The sequence below is a fragment of the Lynx canadensis genome, chromosome D1 (genome assembly GCF_007474595.2).
Source record: "Lynx canadensis isolate LIC74 chromosome D1, mLynCan4.pri.v2, whole genome shotgun sequence".
In the NCBI taxonomy this organism is placed as follows: domain Eukaryota; kingdom Metazoa; phylum Chordata; class Mammalia; order Carnivora; family Felidae; genus Lynx; species Lynx canadensis.
This window is the reverse complement of record NC_044312.2, coordinates 68,935,757-68,959,176: the sequence shown is the minus strand read 5'-3', so window position 1 is coordinate 68,959,176 and position 23,420 is coordinate 68,935,757. Positions and strand designations below refer to the sequence as shown.

General features: G+C 45.8%; 1 protein-coding gene and 1 non-coding gene across 2 annotated transcripts in view; both read right to left on the bottom strand.

The window, feature by feature from the left end:
* The window catches only part of PARVA (parvin alpha), a 173,129-nt gene that overhangs the window by 137,542 nt on the left and 12,167 nt on the right, over positions 1-23,420 (bottom strand). The window lies entirely within an intron of this gene.
* Positions 16,425-16,486, bottom strand: LOC115526613. Its single transcript, XR_003972666.1, has one exon. It is a non-coding gene; the product is annotated as a U7 small nuclear RNA (small nuclear RNA).

The following is a 23,420-nucleotide window of genomic DNA, read 5'->3' as shown; positions in this document are numbered from 1 at the left end:
CAGAATCTGAAACAGGCTCCAGGCTCTGAGCTGTCAGCACAGAGCCCTACACGGGGCTCGAACTCACCGACCATGAGATCATGACCTGAGCCGAAGTCGGATGCTCAACCGACTGAACCACCCAGGCGCCCCTCGTCATTTTATGATTAGCCAATATTTTAGATCCTTTTGGGGTGTGTTTAGGGGATTGATAAGGGATCAGATCTTAGGGCTTGACAAATCACTTAATGTGCCTGATCCTCAGTTGCCTCATCTATGAAATGGAGCTAATATCTCTGTAGCAGAATGGGCAGGGACTATGCTGGTCTGATTCCCCTTAGATGCCTCAAGGCAAATGCCTGGTGTGAGCAGACCTCTCCACACCAATGTTGGCATGGGGTAGGCACTTAGTACGCGAGACCTATTGTCATTATTACTACTGTTAATAATAATCAGCCACAAGAACAAAATAATAGATGTTATTGACCCCAGAGAGCAATTTCTAATTCAACCTTCATTATCTCAAATTAACTCAGCTATTTCTTTTCCCTCCTCATAGAATTAAAAAAAAAAAAAAAAAAAAGCCTGGAAATTTTGGTTCCAACTTCTCAGTGATAATCTTGGCTTTTAGGATTAAGAGTTTCCGATCCAAGGAGAACTATCAACACTGAAGGGAAGCAGAAATTGGGAAATCTGAATGAAGTGCAGGTCTGCTCGTGGCTGTAACAAGATCATTTGCTTCTGCAAACATTATTTCTTAGCTATCAGTATCTTTTGTCCCAATTTCTTCAGGCAGAGACCTCTGGGAGAAAGAGCTCGACCAGGGCCCACACATGTTTTCAGAACAGGCTGGTACATCCTGTCCTTGGTACAGAGCCTGGCACATCAGTAGCAAAACAGACCTCTCTTTTGACACACTTTCTTTGTGGATTCTGTCGGACCCAAGGCTTGCAGCAGAAGCCACCACCCCTGAGCCTCCCTCTCGGGCAGGGCTTTTGAACTGCTTCCTGGAGCCCCCTGGTGGTCCTTTCTGTATTCACACCGCATTCTCACACCTCTTTGGGGCCGGGACAAAGCAGCTTTCCACCCAAGGGCTTATCGCAGGCATCCGTCATTCACTGGGGGACCCCACATTTTTAGGACAAATGCAACATGATCTACGTTAAGGCTAGTACCGATACAGCACCTCTCTCCCATGTCAGTCATTGGTTGAGCATCTCTTGAGCACCTATTGTATGCCAGGCTCCACAATGGGCATGAGGAAAAAGGATTAGGGTTCAGTCACTGCTCTCAAGAAGCTTCCAATCTGGAGGAAGAGGTAGAGATGTGACCCAAGAAGGACAATGTAAAAAGAGATGTGCTGGGGTACCTGGGTGGCTCAGTTAAGCGTCTGGCTCTTGGTTTCAGCTCAGGTCATCCCCATCCTATTGGAGGTCAAGCCCCACGTCAGGGTCTACACTGACAGCATAGAACCTACCTGAGATTCTCTCTCTGCTCCTCCCCCACTCTCTCTTTTTCTAAATTAATAAATAAGTAAACAAACAAACAAACTTTGAAAAGAGATGTGCCAAGTCTTGTGGAAACCCTGGGGACAGTGCCTGTCTTCTTAGGGAAAGTGGGACAGGCATCAGGGAGGGGGTACGAGTTTAACTGGATCTTAGAGTCTTTTCTTAGAGACCAGGAATTAGCCAGGCAGAGAAAGGAGGGAAGGCATTCCAGGTAGAAGAATGAACATGCCCCAAAGCCCAGACCTCTCCAGAGGATGTGGAGAAGCTGGAGTGCTCACTGCAGGCCCAAGAGACTGAGGAAGTGGGCGGAGAGGACAGAGGACCTGGGAGGCCACACCTAGGATAGTGGACTTCATCTTCCCCATTGTGATTTTCCAAAATGTGCCTGAGGCTTCCCACAGACATTTGATTCTAATTTCATGGATGCTGAGGCTAACAGAAAGCTCTAGTAGCCATCCGTGACCCAATGACTTCAAATGTCTGCATTCAACTTGTCTGACCAGGAGAAAAACATCAGACAAATTCCAATAGAGGGGCATCCTGCAGAATACCTACAAAACACCAGGACTCCCTAGAAACTGACGAGGTCGTCAAAAACAAGAGAGGTCCAAGAACTCGGGGAGAGGAGCGTAAAGAGATGGGACCATTAAGTGTAATATGCTATCCTGGATAGAATCCTGGAACAGAAGATGAGCATTGTTATATAACAACTTTAAAAAAATCTGAAAAAGTACAGATCTTGGTTAATGGTTATGTATGGACATCGGTTCACTATTTATAACACACGTGCGCCCTAACGTTAAGACATTAACAATAGAGGAAAGTAGGCGCAGGGCATATGGGAACTCTGTACTATCTTCACAATTTTTCTGTAAATCTAAAACTATTCAAAGAAGTGAAATTTATTTTAAAAAATTTCTGGGACACCTGGATGGCTCATTGGTTAAGCGACCGACTTCGGCTCAGGTCATGATCTCATGGTTCATGGGTTCGAGCCCTGCATTGGGTTCTGTGCTGACAGCTCAGAGCCTGGAGCTGCTATGGATTCTCTGTGTCTCCCTCTCTATCTGCCCCTCCCCTGCTCATGCTCTCGGTCTCTCTCAAAAAGAAATAAACATTAAAAAAAAAATGTTTTTTTATTTCTGTGTTCAGCCAAACAGCCAAACTATTGTCCCTGATGGGCTTTATGATAATTAAGTGCTATAAATGAGAACTTAGAAAATCAACGTATATGCTAGGAACAACAGTACTTATGCCTGGCCAAGCACTCTGCTAAGTACTTTATATACCTTGTGATATATCATTTCTGCAACAACCCCATGAGCTAGGTGCTATCAGCATCCCCATTTTACAGATGAGGAAATGAGGCACCGGATGGTCAATCAACTTGCCTGCTATCAAAATAAGTGATAGGGCCTGAATTTGAACCTAGTCTGTCTGATAACAGGGTCCAGACACTTAATGATGACTGTATACTGCCGACTTTTATTTTTATACAGTGATATTTCATTGAAGAAGAAGATTCTGTAGTGATTTTACTGTTATTATTACTGTTCTTATTTAAACATTGAAAACCACAGCTATATATGGGGTGAGTAGGAGGAGGGACTAGGTCAGAGTTAGGTTTTGGAGCTAACGTTCTGGCAGCCGCAGCGTGAAGGCTGGACCGGTGCAGGCGACTGGGCCTCTGTTGCTGAGATTTTTCTAACACTGTCTCCAAAAGGAGGAGGAGAACCAACCGGAGAGAATGAACTTCCTTAAAAGGATAAAGCAAAAAGCCCTTCCATAGGAACCCTTTGTATCCAGCCCCAGCCAATCAAACCACGGGTGTTGCTAAGCCCGTAAATGTGTGTCTGGCCTGGGGCTCCCTGTCTGCCACCTCCAAAGACAGGACCTGATGGTTAGCAAAGGGAAAATAAGCACAACCTGAACAGTGCAGCAGTCTAGCCCAGAGTCCATGCCAGCGGAGAGGCCAGGTCTCAGAGTAAATACTTCCTATGGGCTGGTAGCCTGGGGTGCTTCACGGAGGAGGCAGGCGGCCTGCGGGCTGGGCTCTAATGGCTGGGAAAAGGCAGATGGACTTTAAGCAGAGGCTCAGGGCCAGCACAAGGCAATCCCACCCCTCCTCGCAGTGCGTGTTCCTGGATACCCCAGCCAGAGGGTACTGGGGTTGAGAGCCCAGTCTCTTACCTTGAGCTCTATAGAGTTTCTTGGCCTCCCAGACCAATGAAAAGCAGGACTCATTTCACCACCGTGCTTGAAGGTTACAACGTGCCACCTAGAGGCACATGTGGAATTTGGTACCCCTAAAGGTTACAGAAAACACCAGCAAGCCTCCTCCTAGCTGGTCAACTCCCCACAAGCACAGATGTCAATCAATGGGCACTAAACACAAGAGAGATTTAAAAACTCATGGGTCATAGGTCATATGGGAGTGCGCTAACCAGGAATTGAGAGTATTTGACGCAAAATCCTTGTATCCATTTCCTATTGCTGCTGTAACAAATTACCACATATTTAGTGGCTAAAAACACAGACTTCTTATCTCACAAGTCTGGCAGTCAGAAAGAAGTCAACTTGGGTTCCACTGGTCTAAAATCAAGATGGTGGCAGGGGTGCATTCCCTTCTGGAGGCTTTTGAGGAGAATCCATTTCCTCGCCATTTCCAGCTTCTAGTGGGCTCCAGCATTTCTTGATTCTGGGCCCCTAAGCTATCTTCGAAGCCAACGATGTTGCATCTCGCTGACCTTCCTCTGACTCTCTTCTGCCTCCCTCTTTCGCTTGTAAGGACCATGGGATTACAATGGACCCACATGGATAATCCAGGAGGCTCTCCCTATTTTAAGGTCAGCAGATTAGCAGTCTTCATTCTATCGGCAACCTCCATTCTCCCTCGCCATGTAAGCTAAGATATTTACAGGTTCCAGAGATTAGGATATGGGCATTCTGGGGATACCATTATTTAGCCTATCACAAACTTCATCTTTTAAGGTCAGACTAACTGTAAGAGATAATCATTTTTCTCCAAAACCTGAAAATAATAATTACTACTTATCAAGCCCCTGCTATGTACCAGGCATACAACTAGGCACCTTACATACGTTATCTCATTTAATTATAGTTTACGTTCAATGAGGCAGGCTCTGTTAATCAGCCACATCATGTTGCTCACCTGCTAAAATCCTCTAATGGCTTCTGATATGTCTTTGGAAACACTCACAGCCTTCTGATGGCCATGTGAAGCCCTGGGGGATCCAGCCTGGGCCCAAATCCCAGCCCCATCTCTCACCAGCCTCCCCCAACCTCCTTGCTTCAGCCATTGTGGGCCTCCTTCTAGTTCCTTGAATTTCTGCGGCTGCACCTACTGACCCCTCCTTCTGGAACATTTGTTTCCAAGATCTTCACAGAACTGGCCCTCTCTCATTGTTCAGATCTCTACCCTATTCAGGGCATACTCTCACCTCCCAAAATAGGGCCTGCCATGTATTAAACACTCAATACATACTCGTTAAATGAATAAATCTGAACTACATAAAGGAGGAAATGAAGTGATAATGCCCAAATGCACAGAGGTAATCAGTTAGGATTCCAGCACAGGACATATTCCACACCCCAGCCTCTCAAGGAACCACCCCCCCCCCCCACCAAGCTTCTCGTCAGAAACCCATGGTTTAGCAGGGAGGTGCAGGGGTGGAAATACAGGGTCCAGCTCTCAAGCAGTTCCCCGCTCAGTGAAACAGGGACACAGGCCTGCTGACCAGGCTGCCATGCCCCAATCAATCAGTGAGCCTGAGCACGGTCTGTGTGTTTGGCCAGGAAGGCAATGAGACAGGGAGAGACACGGTCACTGCAAACCAGAAATGCCTAATCAAGTCAAGGAACCCAATCCAAAACATGAAACAATCAGATGCACCAGGAGGCATATGATCCAGGGTTCACTGCTCTGACAGGAAGGGCTGCAGGGCCAGACACGGGACAGCACAGTGGAGGCCACGGTGGCTGGGTTTAGTTAGCAGGGCCAGGTGGGTGGGGTAGATGGGAATATGCAAGCAAAGGCACAGGCCCAGCACTGGCTGGCCACACGTGGAAGGCAATCAGCAGAAGGTGCCCATTAGGAAGTGGGGGAAAGGAAAGTCAAGTTAAAGTCAGACTCCGCAGGTCTTCAAAGCTGGACTGAGGAATTTATACAGTATCTTTAGAAGGATGGGGAGCCCTGGCAGGTTCTTGAGCAGGAGAGAAGTCTGCGTTTTAGGAAGACTTCTTTTAGCAGTGGAAGGTAGCATGGATTGGACAGCACAAAGACCTGCTCTCTACTAGGTGGCATGAGTGCTAGGAAGTTTCCAACCACTAACACCCCCACACCACAAAGCCATCTGTTGGGGCTCCTCTCCCTTGGATTAAGCACTGCCCTTGTGCTAAGGGTCTTCAAGGGGGGGCTGAGAGATGACACCCTGAGTGAGGATGATGCAGGCAGAACCCGACCTTTCCAGGCCACGAGCACATCACGCTGGGGATCATTTGGGCAGCTGGGAACACCTGGGAGGGTATGAAAACAACCAAGGAGTGGGGGGCGGGAAAGCCTAGGAATCGTGACCTGTACCTGGAGCTGAAGCAACCTTCTTTTCTCCCAGCCCCAAAGTGGATATTTACAGTTTCCTGATTTTAGAAACCAGCTTGAAAAGCTGGCCGGAAAGAATTTTTGATTCACCACGCATGTTCTAAGTGCAATATTGAAAACTATCCCTTTATATCGCCTAGAGGGGATAAACTCCGCCATGCCCGAGAATAACAACCTGTATTCCTCCCTTTCCCTAGGGTCAGTTAGACCCGCAACACCTGCAGTCGCAAGGGACAATGACGGACACACCACTTTTCCTGAAGATACCCAACGCAGAACTGAGGCTTCAGGAATAAAAGATGGTTCCGACCTGCAAAGGAGTGGATCCTCCCCTAGTCTAATCATCAGCTACGCACAGCTTAAACACCAGAATTTTCGGTTCACTTTGCTGTCATTTGGGGGAGTTTAAATGGCTGTCATCATGTTTTTCTCTGGGTGATCGCAACAGCCGCTCTGAGTGCCATTATTTTAATGCATGACCGGGAAGGCCATTGCATCATGGGCTCTGGAGACTGAAATCCCAACCCGGCTCACCACATTGAAGAACTCTTTTAAGAAAATTCCTTATGCGGGCCTCTGAAGAGCCAAATATGGGGCATCAGCAATGAGCTAGTCCAGCCAGCAGTAATCGGGAGAGAATGATAACAATGGCACCAATATTGGAAGGCTTTTGTCTCTTCTCAACAGATTCCTTGGTACCCCGCCCATGGCGAGGAGAAACAGGAAGAGGCAGTAGAGAAAGTGTGAAAGGCCCAACCAGGCCCCCTGCCCACTCCTCCCTCCTAGCCGCCCCCTTGCCCCCAAATCCCTCTAGCCCCACCCAGGTGCCCGAGTCGTGGGGGAAGCCGAGCAAGGAGGAGGGGCAGAGCATGGAATTGTACGGGAAACTGAAGTTTTGATTTCAGATTGGACAAGAATGCCAAACCTACATAATTATCTAAATGAGACTGCTCTTACAGATGGAAGCAACCGGAAAGTCAGGCAATGCACCTAAGATATCACAGAGCATATTTTAAGGCTGTGCTTGGAAAACGAAAGGCTTTTTCCTGATTGAATGCCTACGGTAGCCAGCCTCTTCGATCAATCTGTTATAAAATAAAAATCAAAATACCCATAGAATATCGTTTTATGGCAAATTAACAAAGAGGAAAACATAATGCCCCATTTTGATGAGAGTGAAGTAAAACAAGTCTCTATATACTTCTGGTATGTTTTAGTCCGTTCAGGCTGCTATAACAAAATACCAAAGACTGGATGTTTTATAAGCAACAGAAATTCATATGTCACAGTTCTGGAAGCCGGAAGTACAAGATCAAGGCACTGGTAAGGTCAAGTTTTCTGATGACCGCCTTCTTCCTGGTTCATAGCTGGCCACCTCTCCCTGTGTCTTCACGTGACAGAAGGGGCCCAGGATTTCTCTGGAGCCTCTCATAAGGCACTAATTCCATCCACTTAAGTCTCTCCCTAAGTTTCCACCTGCTAACACCATCACATCAGGCATTAGGAGTTCAACAGATGTATTTTGAGAGGACACAAACATTCAGTACAGATTTTCTTGGGTGGTGCCTCTCAAACGTTAGCGTGCATACACATCACACGGGAGTCTAAAGAAAATCCAGATTCTGATTCAGTAGTCTAGGGAGAGGCCCAAGAATCTTTTTTTTGCACGAGCTACCCAATTATACTGATGGTATTGGTGCAAGGATAATAGCTTGAGAAGTATTGTCCTAAAGGAAATTTAGCAATGTATATCTTTTTTTTTTAATTTTTATTGTTTATTATTTTTGAGAGAGAGAGACAGCAAGCAGGGAAGGGGCAGAGAGAGAGGGAGAAACAGAATCGGAAGCAGGCTCCAGGCTCTGAGCTCTCAGGACAGAGCCCAACGCGGGGCACGAACCCACAGACCGTGAGATCATGACCTGAGCTGTGGTCGGCCGCCCAACTGACTGAGCCACCCAGGCGCCCTGGCAATGTATATCAAAAGCCTTAAAATCTCCAAACATTTTGACTCAGCAATTCCCCATTAATGATATATTCTAGGAATATATAAAAAGAAAATGCACCCAAAAATGTTTATCATGATGTTAAAGCTAAAGTAAAAACTTGTTAACACCTAAATATCTGACAACAGGGAAATTTCCAAATAAATCATGGTAAAGCCATTTGGAGAAAAAAAAAACCAAAAAACAAAGATCAAGTTCTTATAAAATGTTTCATGCTATGGAAAAATATTCATCACATGCAAAATGAAAAAATCAAAATACTAATTGGGGTATATTGTACGTGACGGTCATTTTTATGTGTCAACGTGGTTAAGTTATAGTACCCAGTTATTTAATCAAACGCCAAATGCTGCTGTGTAGGGATTTTGTAGATGTGGTCAACAATCAGCTGATTTTCAGTAAAGGAGGGTACAAGTTGTAATGTAGGTGGGCCTCATCTAATCAGCTGCAGGCCTGGTAAGCAAAAACTGAGATTTCCCAAAGACAGTGGAATTCTGCCTCAAGATGGCAGCCTTAACTCCCACCTGACTTTCCAGGTTGCTGGCCTGCCCTACAGATTTCAGATATGCCAGACTTTCAATTCATGTGAACCAACCCCTTAAAATAAATCTATGTATGTATACGTGCAAGTACTTTTATCTATCTCTTAATATGTATACATATGAGTATAAAAGTGTATATGTGTAAATACCTATACATATAAATATCCCCTATTGATTTTGTTTCTGCAGAGAACCTTGACTGATACACAGCACAATTCCAATTTTGTAAAAACAAAGCTAAAAACATATATATGTATAAAGTACACTGAAAAAGCTTGGGTCCCATAACTGAACACACAGCACGGTTCTAATTTTATTAAAATATTAGGTATATGAACAATGAAAAAAAAGAAAAGAAATCCAAATATTAAGTGTGAAAAGACCATGGTTTATTTCAATGTGGGTCACTATGCTTAATATTTTTTCCTAAATTTTTTACTAAAAGCATGTGTTCTTTATGTAATTAGGGAAAACATCATTACAAGGTACAGAGTCATTTCAAGAGACCATCTCACCTGCTACCATAGTCAAATATTTCATTCTGGCCTTTCCTCCAGGCCTGCCCCAGCCCCACTTTTCTGTACGACTAATTCTGCCTCCCGCCCCTTCTTTCTTCTTAGGAACGAAAAACTGGTTAGATGGGCAAGACAGTGACTTTCGTTATCCCTGTTTTATAAATGAGGAAACTGAGGCTAAGAGGGTTTGAGTGGTTGGTACACAGATGCCCAGGTGGTAGCTGACATAGCCCAAAGTTTGTCCTTTGTAAACAGTACAACTAGGCCCATGTGAGTGATTTTCATTACTCTCCCACACAGACCGTGTGAGCACCATGTCAGTTACAGTATGGGGCCTTCTCCGTGTCTTCTCCCTGGCCTTCTACAGCCTTCCTCAGGGGCCTCAGACAATGGCATCATTAAGCCCCAGAGAAGATGAGGATGGCAGGGTCAGATGCCGGGACTGAAGAGGCCCTGGGTTCTGCCACTTGTCCACAGCTGGAAGCGCACAGGGCCACCCACACGGCCCCAAATAGGGCCATGTTCGGCGCTCTCTTTCCACTCTCAGCAGCCTCTCCAGTCTCCACCTAATTACAGGCTCAAGGCCTGGCCAGCTGCTGTCTCTGTGCCCATGAAAGGATGTTCCCCCTGCAGAAGACTTAGGAGCAATTCTCATTGCCGGCAACTTCCAAGTTCTTGGACTGACTTTTAGCACCAAGGCCTTTCCCTCTTTCCTCCTCCTGGGTCTGCCCAGATGGAGCATACTCTCGAACCCCTTTAGGACTGAACCCTCTTCCTAGGACCCTGATGCCCTCCTTGGCATGTCCAGGCAACTGGGCCTTACTATACTAGCATCTCTGCAACAAATAGGCTGATCTCTCCAAATTATGAGCCCTTCACCCTCAAGCACCAGTGCCCATGGCATCCTGTTGTAACCTGCAATCCCAAGACCCAGTGGTAATCCAGGCTGGAATAACATCTAGTGTTTGCTGAATGAATGAATAAACACACCATTCATAGGCCATAACTGAGATCATGGCAAAACACCTAAGCATCTCCCAATGGGCGGGGGTGGGGCATATTAAATGGTGAGCTAGCTGGGTTGCTGCCTGGGATGCCAGTTTAGAAGAAATGCTACAACACCCCTGGAATAAATTGGAAACATGGCACCAGTTAACTCAGGTGTCCACATTCTGCTTCTTCCACAGGTCTCACTTCTGACAAAGAAGATAGTGCGCTTGGTGAGAGGGGGCAAAAAGGCAGAGTCCACTGAAGAAGCTATGTTGGATGGACATGTTTGGGCTGCCAGATGTGCAAGGTGTAACTAGAGGCCACACAGGGCCATCAACCCCGAGACCAGCCAGCTGACAAGCAAGCTAAAGTCAGCAGGCCCAGGTTAGCTGACATTTTGAAATGACAATCACCCTAGACACTGGAGCCACTTCGTGGGAATAACTAACGTATTTGAGTAACTAAATTTTAACTCCTTTAGTATATTTTCCAAGACCTTGCTTAGTTCGGAAACTCACATGAAATAAAAACATGTCATCCCTTAGTTGGAATATAAATAAACAGGCTTATTAGCTTTATTTATATAAATATCAGGCTCTCCCCATCCCCACTGCGTAAACACTTGACAATATCATACTTCAAGTATGTGGCTGATACTCTCTGGGTCCCCCCGCATCAGGATCCCTCAGGCACAGCTGAAATGCTTGGAGCACAGGCTGGGCACTGGGAAGGTGATGATGCTCCAATCATCAGCATGGGGAAACCCTGGGAATCGGCCTTCCTGAGGGTTAGGTGGCATCCCAACACCCACCAGGACACTGATCAGGACACCTGCTCCATGCTCTGGTGCCCTCAACACCAAAGCCTCAGGCTGCTCATGGCAAAGCTGGGAAAGCAAGAGTTTTCCTCCTTCCCCTCCTTGCATCATTATGATTAATAGAAATAGCAGAGGAAGGGGGAAGCGGGGGGAAAGGAGAAGGCAGGATGGAGTCTGGGTTTAATAACGAAGCCTTGGAAAGAAAGAAGGAAAATAGAGAAAAGAAGACTGGACCTTAGAGATGTCCCATATTGGCCTCTGGAGGGGGGGGTGCAGGGAGGGAGGTGGGGAGCTGAGAAATGTGCTATTGGGGTTGATGTCATGCACTTTAGCACAAAGACTGAATGGGCAGAGCTAACCACGCGTTATAGAGAGAGATTGAGAAATATCTCTTCAGCTGTGCCAAGTACATTACAGAAAAGTTACCCTGAGCATCAGAAAAATGTGTTTGGGTTCCTGGGACTGAGCTGTGAGGTCCAGAATGGGGACTCAGCAACTGAATCACAAGATCAGGAAGGTCTTAAACTTTCAGATAGAAGGCCACACCAGGAGGAAGATAAGTTCCTTCTTACGCATATGTGCGCATTAGCTGCAACAAAGCGGAACGGACATGCGCACGCAATCTCTTTGAAATTGTGAGGAAGGGAAAGAGCTCTACACTTCACATTAATGGAGAGTTTATTCACGATCTTACGTCACGGGAAAGGCAGTATGTCCATTGCAGACAGAGTGGGAAGCACGATGAGGTCAAGTAATTTTCAATTTTCCAAGAGTTACACAGGTAGTAAGCAAGTAACCAAGGCAAAAAATGGAAATTAATTGTGCAGTACCCATCAAAATTAGTTAACATGTACTGAGCTCTTCCTATCGGAGCTATCTGTTAGCTACTCCACACGCCATCTCTGCCACAGTTGGGTTCGGCCAGTGGATGAGGCAGAATGTTGATTCCCCGGCCCCTCCCTGCTGGGCCATGAGCTGGCAGTGACCGTTCAACTCTTCTCCTACTGCCACAGATTTGTCCCCAGCAGCTGGCCAGCACCCCATTCCCTTGTTCCTGAAGGCCTAGGGGTAGTAAGTGTTCTCCACTATTGTCAGCCCTGGGGTGTGTGACCCTCGCTGCTTCCCTTCAACCTACAACTTTGTAAGAGCACCAACTGTTCCCACCAGGACCTCAATGGATACCTGAGGTCGTGAGCACTGTAATGTGCATTTTGATTCCCTACATCAATCCTGGTGGGTGAAATTATCCTTCTAGAGCTGGGGAACCTGAGGATTATGACGGGTTCACTAAGTGCCCAGAACCACACAGCTCATTCAATGGGAAGGTTTTGGATTAGGCACAGAGAGTTGTACTCCCGTGCCTGGATTCTCTTTAATGACCGTGCAATATTGTCCTCTAACTCAAAATGCATTAAGTGTCTCCACGTACCGGGCTGTCTTGACTGTGGTCTATTTTAGTAACAAAAAGAAACATTTTCAGTGCCATTCAAGACTTGACCTGTGATCATGGTTTCCCAATCCTATTGCTCCCCAAAGGTTATTGATCTACCATTGGACATAAAGGTGGCAAAGAACGACAATTCAAAAACCAACCCTTAGAAGGTATGAGCCATCACTCCCCGTTCGCAAATGATTCTGCACGTCAGTACAACAATCCCCAAGATTCATAGCCAGTGTGAACATCAGTGCCACAGAAGCTGGCCTGCTTCCAGAATTTTCCATGATCTGTTGTGTGCTGCAAGACACTATTTGCCAAGGGGTTAGGAGGACGGAGCTCTTGAAAAATAGGACCCCGTAGGCAAAAGAAGTTTTGCAAAAACTATATCTTACTTTGTCGCTGCTTTGGAAATTCAGAGAATGTACCAAGCTTTAATAGGAGGAAAAGAAGCTCTTTTAACCTAGCTTTTCTGAACTAATTTGAACACGGTGTACTTTTTTTGTGGACACTTACTAATAGCTTTCCTAAATAGAAACTTAGCTAAACTTTCATTCTAAATTGTTAATACCCATACTTTAGCTACTTGTAATTATTTGCCTATAAGGTCACTATAGATTCCAATTATGGTCTTTTGCATTGCTTAAAACTATCTACCGACACAGGGAGGGGACCTGAGGCTTGTTAAGGGGGGACTCGAGTGCAGTGGAATACTTTGCCCCCACCATTACCACTACATGTGGCTCTAACCATACACTTTGAAAGGGAGCACTTTGGGGCACAGGGAGACATCCCTGTCTTATTGACAAATATCTCCTATGTTATTAAAAAGCAAACAAGCCCTCAACAAGTCCCTTTGAGAGAAATACAGGCCCAAACTGCCCTTGTCACTCCTCAGTATTTCACTCTGCCCATACAGCTATTATACACAGGAATATGGTGAAATGTTTAAGTTCGGGCATCTAGTATTTCCTAAAATCATCCAGATTTCAGAAGTTTTTTCCTACTTTTCCCATAATTAACAAAAGTATGTCTGGAATTCAAACAGATCAGTAGTTTCAAAATTGATTAATTCAAGCTGGCATGCAATACTTACTAAATAGGTCCAAATCATACCAAAAAGAAAAGGAGGAAAAAAAAAAGAGAGAGAGAGAGAGAAAGGAAAAGAAAAAAAAATAGAGAAAACATAGTTGAGGAAATATCAGAAATACTCAAGAAAAATCCCTGTGTTAGTCCACATGTACTGCTCTAACAAAGTACAACAGTCTGGGTAGCTTAAAAACAACAGAAATATGTTTGTTTCTCACAGTTCTGGAGGCTGGGAAGTTCAAGATCGAGGCACCAGAATGGTTGTATTTGGCATTTGGCGAGAACCTGCTTCCTGATTCATAGCTGGCACCCCCATTGCTGTGTCCTCCCATGGCGGATGGGGGAAGGGCTCTCTCTAGAGTCTCTTTTATAAAGGCACTAATCCCCACCCCCCACCCCAGCAAATTATCCCTCAAAGGCTCCAGAGACTAACACCATCACTTGGGGGTTTAGGATTTCAACGTATGAAATAACATGTTCACAACATATTCACAAATATTCAGACCATATACTTACTACATTATTGGTGCAAAGACAAAAACCACCATCAAGATCACATAAAAGCGTCCCCCAGTTCTGGCAGCAGAAAAAAGGGAAGGATCTAAATAATGGAGATACCATACATCAATATGTACAGACTTTATGTATGGATTTACTCGGCTTCTGATCTAAAGTAGGGTGAAATCTGTGCAAGATAGTAACATTTGATTCTAGCGCCCAACTGAGTACAAAGCAAAAGATAAATATAAATGGCTACGCACGCAGAAAACATTCAACCTCATCAACAATCAAAGCAACTCAAAACAATTAAGATTGTTCCCTTAATCAAATTATAATAGTGAATGCAGAAAAGGATGTAAGCAGGCACTCTCATAGACTACTGTGGGAAGCATATATTGGCACATTACTTTTATTTTTTTATTATTTTTTAAAATATTTTAATGTTTATTTATTTTTGAGAGAGACACAGAGACAGAGTACAAGCCAGGGAGGGGCAGAGAGAGGGAGACACAGAAACTGAAGCAGGCTCCAGGCTCTGAGCTGTCAGCACAGAGCCTGATGCAGGACTCGAACTCATGAACCACGAGACCATGACCTGAGCCGAAGTCGGGAGACTCAACCTACTAAGCCACCCAGGAGCCTCTAAAACCAACATTTTCTTTTAATGCAAGCAAAAAGAAAAAAAAAAAATAAACATCACTTGACTGCTGTATCTTTAGAAAACTGTCCTATAGAAATATACAAACACATATTGAGAGGCAGGATGACATAGTGGTTAAGAAAGTACCTTTTACGTACAACTGGGTGGCTCAGCCAGTTAAGTGTCCGACTTCGGCTCAGGTCATGATCTCGTGGTCCGTGAGTTTGAGCCCCGCGTAGGGCTCTATGCTCACAGCTTAGAGCCTGGAGCCTGCTTCTGATTCTGTGTCTCCCTCTCTCTCTGCCCTTCCCCTGCTCTCTCTCAAAAATAAACAAACATTAAAAAGAATCAAATTTAAAGAAAGTAACTTCTAGAGCTGACAACCTGGGTCTGAATCCTGGCTCCACTATTTCCTAACTGGGCTAGAGGTTCAACTCTCTGTGCCTTGGTATATTCACACATGGGGATAGTAACAGAACCTACAGCATAGCTACTCATGGGGTTCGCAGGATTAAATGAGTCAACATACATAAAGCTCTAAAACACAGTAAGCTCTACATAAATGTTCACAATCATTATTATAAATCACGGGCAGGGGTGAGAGCCACGGCCAGACCACATTTCCTAATTTTTTTATTTGCAGAATTGTCGAGAGGAGCAGTAGCAGTAGCAATAATAGCAAGTAATACTAAGTGTTTAAGGTGAGCCAGCCTCCATGCTAAGCACTTGACATGAATTAGCTCATTAATTATTAATAACCCTGGAGACTGGTACTGAATTCTTCTTTCCCATTTTGTAGGGGTTGGGGGGGGGGGGAACTGAGGCTCAGGGAAATGAAGTGACTTGCCCAGGGTCACCAGACTGTTAGGTCTGTCTCCCTCCAGGGCACTGGGCAAGAGGACAGGGGGCTCTAGAGGCTACAGCACAAGCCCCTTGAGGGCAGAAATGCCCCGTGCCTTGTTCCCAGGGGGAGCCAGGATCACCAGCCCATTCTAAAGAAAAATTCCAGGACTTGTTTCCAGCCAGGGCCCTCACCCCACCCGCCTCATCCAGCCAGCAACAACAGCTGGCCTTCCTCCACCATCCGCTCAGGGTGTTGCTCCCAGGGAGTGATTTAAGCCCCAAGGAAGGCAGCTCTTGGAATGTGGCAGGAGGATGTAGGGGCTTGTGAGTCATTTCTCTCCCCTCCTCCGTGGCCCTGGATGCAATTTATTATCTTCGTCATGGGGTTTTCTGCTCCTGGTTGGCTGGGGGTGGGTGGAGGCAGTCATCCCTAAAAGGAAATCAGCCTGTCGGACGCAGAAGGAAGGACACTGGCGGCACCCAGCTGTTTGTGGGCCTGGAGGAATTCGAGGAGGCAGAAAGGCCTGGGCCAGGCTGGCCGACGCTTAGCCAGACACTGGCTTCAGATACCCACTTGAAGATGTTCCTGTGTGACTCTCTCCTCCCATGAGAAATCTGGGCCTCTGTGAGCCCCATTTATCCTGAAACTTAGAGAACAGAAGTCCTTCCCTCAGAGAATGGGGGGCAGGGGGCCTGGGAGTGCAGAGAGAATGAAGCACACATGGGATTTTGCCTCGAAATCCAGAACATTCTCTCTGTATCAAGAACTGAGGAGGGGAGCCAGAGAATGTAATGTCTAAAAATTTGTGGCCAAGGAGAAGCATTTCCAATAAAATGAGAGATCAGGCTAACTGCTCATTTCCACCCTCTCTTTCAAAACTGATTAACAAGAAATATGAATTTTATTTTATTTTTTTTTTTATTTTTTTTTATTTTTTTGTGGAGGGGGTCTTCCGGTAAAAACCGGAAAACCTGCTAGACAAATTCTAAAAGAGCTGTAACACTAAGAAATATGAATTTTAAAGTGTGGGTAGCATTTTCCCCCCTAGTATTTCCTTCTCGAAAGCAATTTGGTAATATCCAACAGAATTCAGACCTAACACATTTTTGACTCTGCAATTCCATCTCTAAGAGTTTATTATATTATACAGATAAACAGACACAGAATGCTTTTATTTGTTTGCAAGCATGTTTAATGCAGCACTGTTTGGAGTAGCAAAACCCTAGTAAAAACAATAGGGAGATGGTTAAATTTAACTATGGCACATCCAGACAATGCATAAAGTTGCTTAAAAATTAGGTACATCCATATGTGAAAGACACAGGTATATCTTGGAGATATTGTAGGTTCGGTTCCAGACTACCGCAATAAAGCAGATACCACAATAAAGTGAATCAAATGAACTTTTTGGTTTCCTGGTGTATATAAAAATTATGTTTACACCGTAGTATAATCCACGAAGTGTGCAGTAACATTATGTCTTAAAAATGTTTAGACCTCTTTTAAAAAACATTTAAAATATTTTTCGCTAGAAAATGCTAGCCATCATCTCAAGTTTCAGCAAGGCATAATCACTGACCGCAGATGGATGTAACAAACAATGATGAAGTTTGAAATACTGAAATATTGCGAGAGACATGAAGTGAGCAAATGTTCTTGGAGAAATGGCACCGGCAGGCCTGTCTGACACAGGGTTGTCACAAACCTTCAATTTATAAAAAAAAAAAAAGAAAGCAATATTCACGACACGCAATAAAGCAAAGTGTAGTAAAATGAGGTATGTCTGTACCTAAGACAGGTAAGTGGGTAAGTGGAAAAGTATGGACTGCTGAACACCCTTTACCGTGGTATTCCAGTTGTATAAAAACAAGACAAGTGTGTATGCTTGTACAACAGAGCATTTCTGACACACTATTATTACATTATCATATACTATCATCATCATCATCATCATCATTATTATTATCACAGGTTACACTACTCTATCTAAGTCCTAACTATAGGAAAGTAGAAAGGAGCCCTTACTTTTCAGTTTTTCTTTCTGGCTTCTTTGAATTTTTAAAAAAGTTTTTTTTTTAATCTTTATTTATTTTTGAGAGAGAGAGAAAGAGACAGAGAGACAGAGTGCAAGCAGGGGAGGGACACAGAGAGAGGGAGACACAGAATCCAAAGCGGGCTCCAGGCTCTGAGCTGTCAGCACAGAGCCTGATGAGGGGCTCAAACTCACAAGCCGTGAGATCGTGACCTGAGCCGAAGTCAGATGCTCAACTGACTGAGCCACCCAGGCGCCCCAACTCTTTGAATTCTTTACCATAAACCTAAACATGTTTAGCTGGTTTAATAAAAATAGAAGCAATAATATTAACTGACTAAACAGAAGAGGGGAGTTCTGAGAGCACATAGACACAGCTCTTCCTCCAGGGCCCTGACAGCGTCCGCCAGGGGCTCAGGTTGATAGAATGCCCACTGAGAGCCAGGCCTTACTTTAAACACTTTGCGAGTACCAACTCCTTTTATTTTAATGACAACCCTGGGGCGTGAGTACTAGTAACATCCCATTTTACAGATGAGGAAGCTGGGGCTCAGAGACGATGATAAACTTGTACCAGGTCACACAGCCCAGACGTGGTGGGTGGGACCAGTCTGGCGGACTCCCGAGCCCAGAAACCTCCCTACCAGGCTGCTTCTCAATAAACGTTTGTTGAACAAGTGGACAAACTAGAAAAATTGCCACCAACTTTTAAGACCAGAGAAACAAAATTATTAAACAGTCACTATTGTTGCCATTCATTCCTCGCTATTAATTATCATGATGAATGAAAAATAAACACTATATTGGGAAAAGCCAGCTGTGTTACAGAGGGCAAAGCATTGGCCTTGAGCTTGGAGAAATTAATTCAAATTCTCACCCTACCACTTAGTAGCTGAGACCTTGGGCGAGTGACCTCACCTCTCTGAGCCTCAGTTTCCTCCTCTGTAAAGGGGGGATGACAGAGCCTCCTGGGGTTGCTGCAGGGATTAGATGTTACATCATATATGAACGGCCCTGTGCGCTTGACATATGTCGCACACATGTAAAAACAGGAAGAGATGCTGAGGTTGGAATAAACTATGCCCGGCGCATCACCAAGCAGACCTCCGCCTTTCTCAACCTGCTGAGTTTTAAAAGTGAACTGACAATTCATAGTCACATGTACTCCAACAATCTGAGGAGGAAATCAGGGTTTTTAATTGTTCTGATCCTGCCACTAGAATATTGATTTAGGACAATTTAATACCATCTCCAAATGCCAAGCTTAATTTGCATCAGGTCAGAAGCTGGGCTGCGGAGCCCTGGCTGTTGATTTTAGCCAGGGACTTGGGAGGGCCCGCGGCGCACCTTCCTCCTGGCCCGCAGCCAGCCCAGAGCTGGCTTCACCTGGGACTCCGGAAACTGGCCGGCTGAGAAGGCCGAGTCTTTGATGGATTTTCAGTGTTTAATTAAAGTGCAGCTGAGGCCTGGGGCCGTGCTGTACCTTTCAGCGAGATATTTGTCGAGGGCTGCACAGCTAGCCAGGGCTGAGGCCACTGGGCCGGGGCAAAGCCCAGACTTTGCCTGGATCCCTCTCACCCCGGGAGTCTGTGCTTTCTGCCTTTCGGAGGCCCCAGGCTCATCTTCCCGAGCTCAGTTCTCCAGGCACTAAAGGCCGCCTCTGGGAGAATCTCAGAATCAGAATTCACACACGGGCCAATAGCTCCCAAACAGGTCCTCCCTGAGGACCTGCTTTAGAAAACATTCCAGGCCGCTCAGCTGTTCCTCAACAAACATGTTCTGTCCCCATCACTTCATTTACAGTCTAGGGGGCTACAGAGAGTCCACTCGTTACAGTCTTCTTTTTTATTATCATTATTACAGAAAATTTGAAATACGCCCCAAAGTGAGAGACTAGAATGACAATCCACCATGTACCCATCACCATTCTGCACGAAGGAGCTGTTTGTGGCCCCCTTCTGTCCATCTATACCTCAATCCCTCCACTGCATTATCTGAGGCAACTCCTAGACGTGGAAAGAAAATGTTTATTTATTTTGAGAGAGAGAGCGTGCTCGAGCATGCAGGGGAGGGGAAGAGAGACAAGGAGAGAGAGAATCCCAAGTTCCGCGCTGTCTGCGCAGAGCCCGACTCGGGGCTTGAACTCACAAGACCACGAGGTCATGACCCGAGCTGAGGACCAAGAGTCGGAGGCGTCACCAACTGAGACACCCTGGTGCCCCGCCAAGTCCTAGACATTTCATCATGCCACCCGCTACACGTTTCAGTAAGTACCTGGAAAAGATAAGGACTTTCTTTTGTAACATGACCACGATACCCTTCTCACGCCCTACAAGTTAACAGCGATTCCTTAGGGTCATCAAATATCCAGTGAGAGCTTACACTTCCCTGCCTGTCCCATAAAAAACTTACAGAAGGAGAATCCAAACGAGGTTCTGGCTGGGTGGGGTTTGGTGGCTTTGGCCTTCTCACCTTCTCTCATCTTCCCTTCAGCCCCCACCCTGCTCCGTGGCTTGGTGTGAGGGTTCCGGAAGCCCAGAGACACCACTTACTTATGCCTTGGACACATAACCAAGCTCCCTGCTTTAGCCTCCTCACCTGGAAAACGGGAACGATAATGACTGTCTATCTCATGGGGGTGATTGTGGCGATTAAATGCATAGAACAGAGCCTCTCACGGAAAGACAAAGACAATTCCCAAGCACAGCATCTAGGCAACCAAACACAGTTACAGATGGGAGGGAAATGGAGTAAAAAGTGGTGCAACCTGCCACATTTTTCTCAGACTTTGAGCCATTGTTCCCAGAGAGATGGTAGAATGTTCGAGTCAAGAGTTGAGTCTCTGGAGCCAGACTACCCAGGTTCAAATCCTATGGCTTCCACTCGCCAGCAATGGCAAAACGACGCGTATTATTTGTCAAAATTCATTTCCTTTCCCTCTGGGCAGACAACTGTGTTTCTTTGCCTCTCTTGCACTTAGGTGTGGCCACATAACTGACTGACTTCTGGCCAGTGGCAAGCGGGCAGAAGCAATATGCATCAAGTCTACGCCTGGCAGGTAAAAGCCTCCCACTGAAGTCTTGCTCTCTTTCTCACCAGCCCCCCTTGGTTGATCGGTGAGGACTCAAAGAACCTAGAAAAATGAAGAGCAGTAAGATGCAAGGTACTTGGATCCCTGAATGACCACGTGGGAGGCAATCCAATCAAGGGGGGTGAGGGAGGTCTGGCTGACTCAGTGGGTGAAGCATGGGACTCCTGATCTTGGGGTTGTGAGTTCAAGCCTCATGTAGGTTGTAAAGATCACTTAAAAAAAAAAAAAAAAAAAAAGAATGACGCCATGGGGTTTTGCTATGAGAAATAAACTTTTATTATGTTAACCTTCTGAGAACCTGGGGCTTATCTATTATAGCAGCTAGTGCTACCTTAACTAGTACATTAACCTTGACTTTGGGCAAGTTACCTGGCCTCCCTGCCCTTCACTTTCCTCATTTGTAAAGGGGCAAAGCTGCTAATAATACCTATTTCACGGGGCAGTTAGGAAGATCAAATAAGTTAATATATCTAAAGCATCTACTACATTGCCTGGCCCATTTAGTTCTGCAAAAGTACTTGCCCCTGATGCATTTGTGTTATTATCATTGTCTTTAGTATCATTATTTGAAAAGTAATGGTATACCATCAAGAATTTCCACATTTACAATTTGGGGCCAAAATTTTATTCCAGTCAATTTCCAGTTCAATAATGAAAGCCGGTGGTATAACAGGATTAAGACAATTTGCTCAGCAGGAAATATTTCAGGAATACAGTCATTCTGTTGAGATGAGTTGCACCTCGTACAGGATGCAGCAAGTCTCTGGCACTCCCAGCCAACTTAAAAAAAAAAAAAAAAAATGGGAGGATGAGATTTTCCCGGCGTGTACCTTTCTGGGTTAGCGGCCAGAGCTCTCTTCATGCTCAGGACTGAGGGGAGGTGCACTGACCTCCTTGGACCTTAAAAGCCTGTGCACCCAAGAAGATCTACGAATGTCCAAACGGCACAAGAAAAGATGACCTTTCAGGGCAACGCAAATGAGAACCACAGTGAGATACACTGGAATACTACTTGGCAATGAGAAAGAATGAAATCCTGCCATTTGCTGCAACATGGATGGAACTGGAGGGTATTATGGTAAGCGAGTCAGTCAGTCAGAGAAGGACAGATATTATACATTTTCGCTCCTGTGGAACCTGAGAAACTTAACAGAAGACCACGGGGGAAGGAAAGGGGGACAAAATGGTTATTATCAAAGAGGGAGGGAGGGAGGTAAACCATAAGAGACTCTTAAATACAGAGAACGTACTAAGGGTTGATGGGATGGGATGGGGTGGGGGAGAGGGGGAAAACGGGTGACGGGCACTGAAGAGGGCACTTGTTGGGATGAGCACTAGGTGTTGTATGGAAGCGATGAATCACAGGAATCTACCCCCAAAATCAAGGGCTCACTGTATACACTGTATGTCAGCCAACTTGACAATAAATTATATTAAAAAAAAGAAGAAGAAGAAGAAGAAGAAGCCAGAGCACATTCTCACCTCATCCGAAGCCTTTGAGAACTACATGCCCTGTGTTAAAATCCAGGATCACCTCTGTGTGCAAATGACAATGCCATGACATATACGTCCTAATGAGTCTAAAGCTCAGGAGAGAGGTCATGGCTGGAAGTGTAAGTTGGGAGGTTACCAACACATCCAGGTAGGAGACGAAACGCTCATCCACGCTCCCATGAATAGTAATAACCCCATGTTACCAACCCTCCACAAACGCAAGTCTCTGACCCCAGATATACAAGCAGGGTTGGTTCCCCAAGGTCCCCCTTTTTAGAGCATCCGCTAGACCACGAATCACACTTCCCAGAACCAGTAATACTAAATAGGCGAGGTAGCTGGGAGCCCAAATCACTTAAATTAATGTCATATCGTTTGAAAAGCTGACATTCGGGCCCTACAAATGGAACGACAATTGCCATCTATCCAATTCCTGGCCCTGGGCTCCTGTTTCCCACCTGCTCCAACACCAATTTAAGCAATTCTGAACTTTGATCTCCACTACAGAATGTCTCAGATTTATTGAAGTGTCAGGTCCCACTTGTGCTAACATCCACCCCTGGCAGGGCCATTACAAGGTGTGAAATCTGGGTGCCCATCACCCCGGCACGGCGACAATCACAAGGAACGAATCAATCTGCCTCTCCATAGTTATCATGGGAGCCTTGTAATTTACCATAATGACAGGCACAGAGGAAAAGCAGGCAAAGGGATCGTTCTGTGCTCCAGGCACTTGGGACATGTGCTGGAGGGGCTACTGAGCCCACCAAGAGAGGCCTTGCAACTGTCAGCCAAGAAGCAATTGCTACTCCTTGCAAAGGGTTGTCTCGGCACTTCCCCGTGTCCTGGGTTGCTTTACAATGGAATTGTGTCACCCTCCTTTTGCGTTTTTGCAAACAGCATCAAAAACTGTTGGCTCCTGCTGCCCCTGCTTCTCCCGGCTGTCACTATGAACTACCTGTCATCCACAGGTCACCTCACCAGGGCTGGAAGCCAGCGATAGCTCAGCCCTGGCAAAAAGGAAAACCCCTCTCCACTGAAAGTTTGTTTCCACGCCTGGCGTGGAGCGGGGGGGGGGGGGGGGGGGGGTGGATGAGTGAGGCAAGACCCAGGGTTCCTGTGTAAACATTAGGAGCCTCCTCACTTACCTCTGCTTGTGGGGCCAGTGACTCCCAAGTCCACACTGAGACTATAAACTGCTCCTGCCCCTCACCTGCTCAGCCGGGGTCCTGACTTGCCTGCTAAGTTCCACCAGTGTCTGCCCCAAGCCCCTGAATCTGAGACCCCATCCTGGACTCGGATAAGCCTCTCTGATTCAGAAC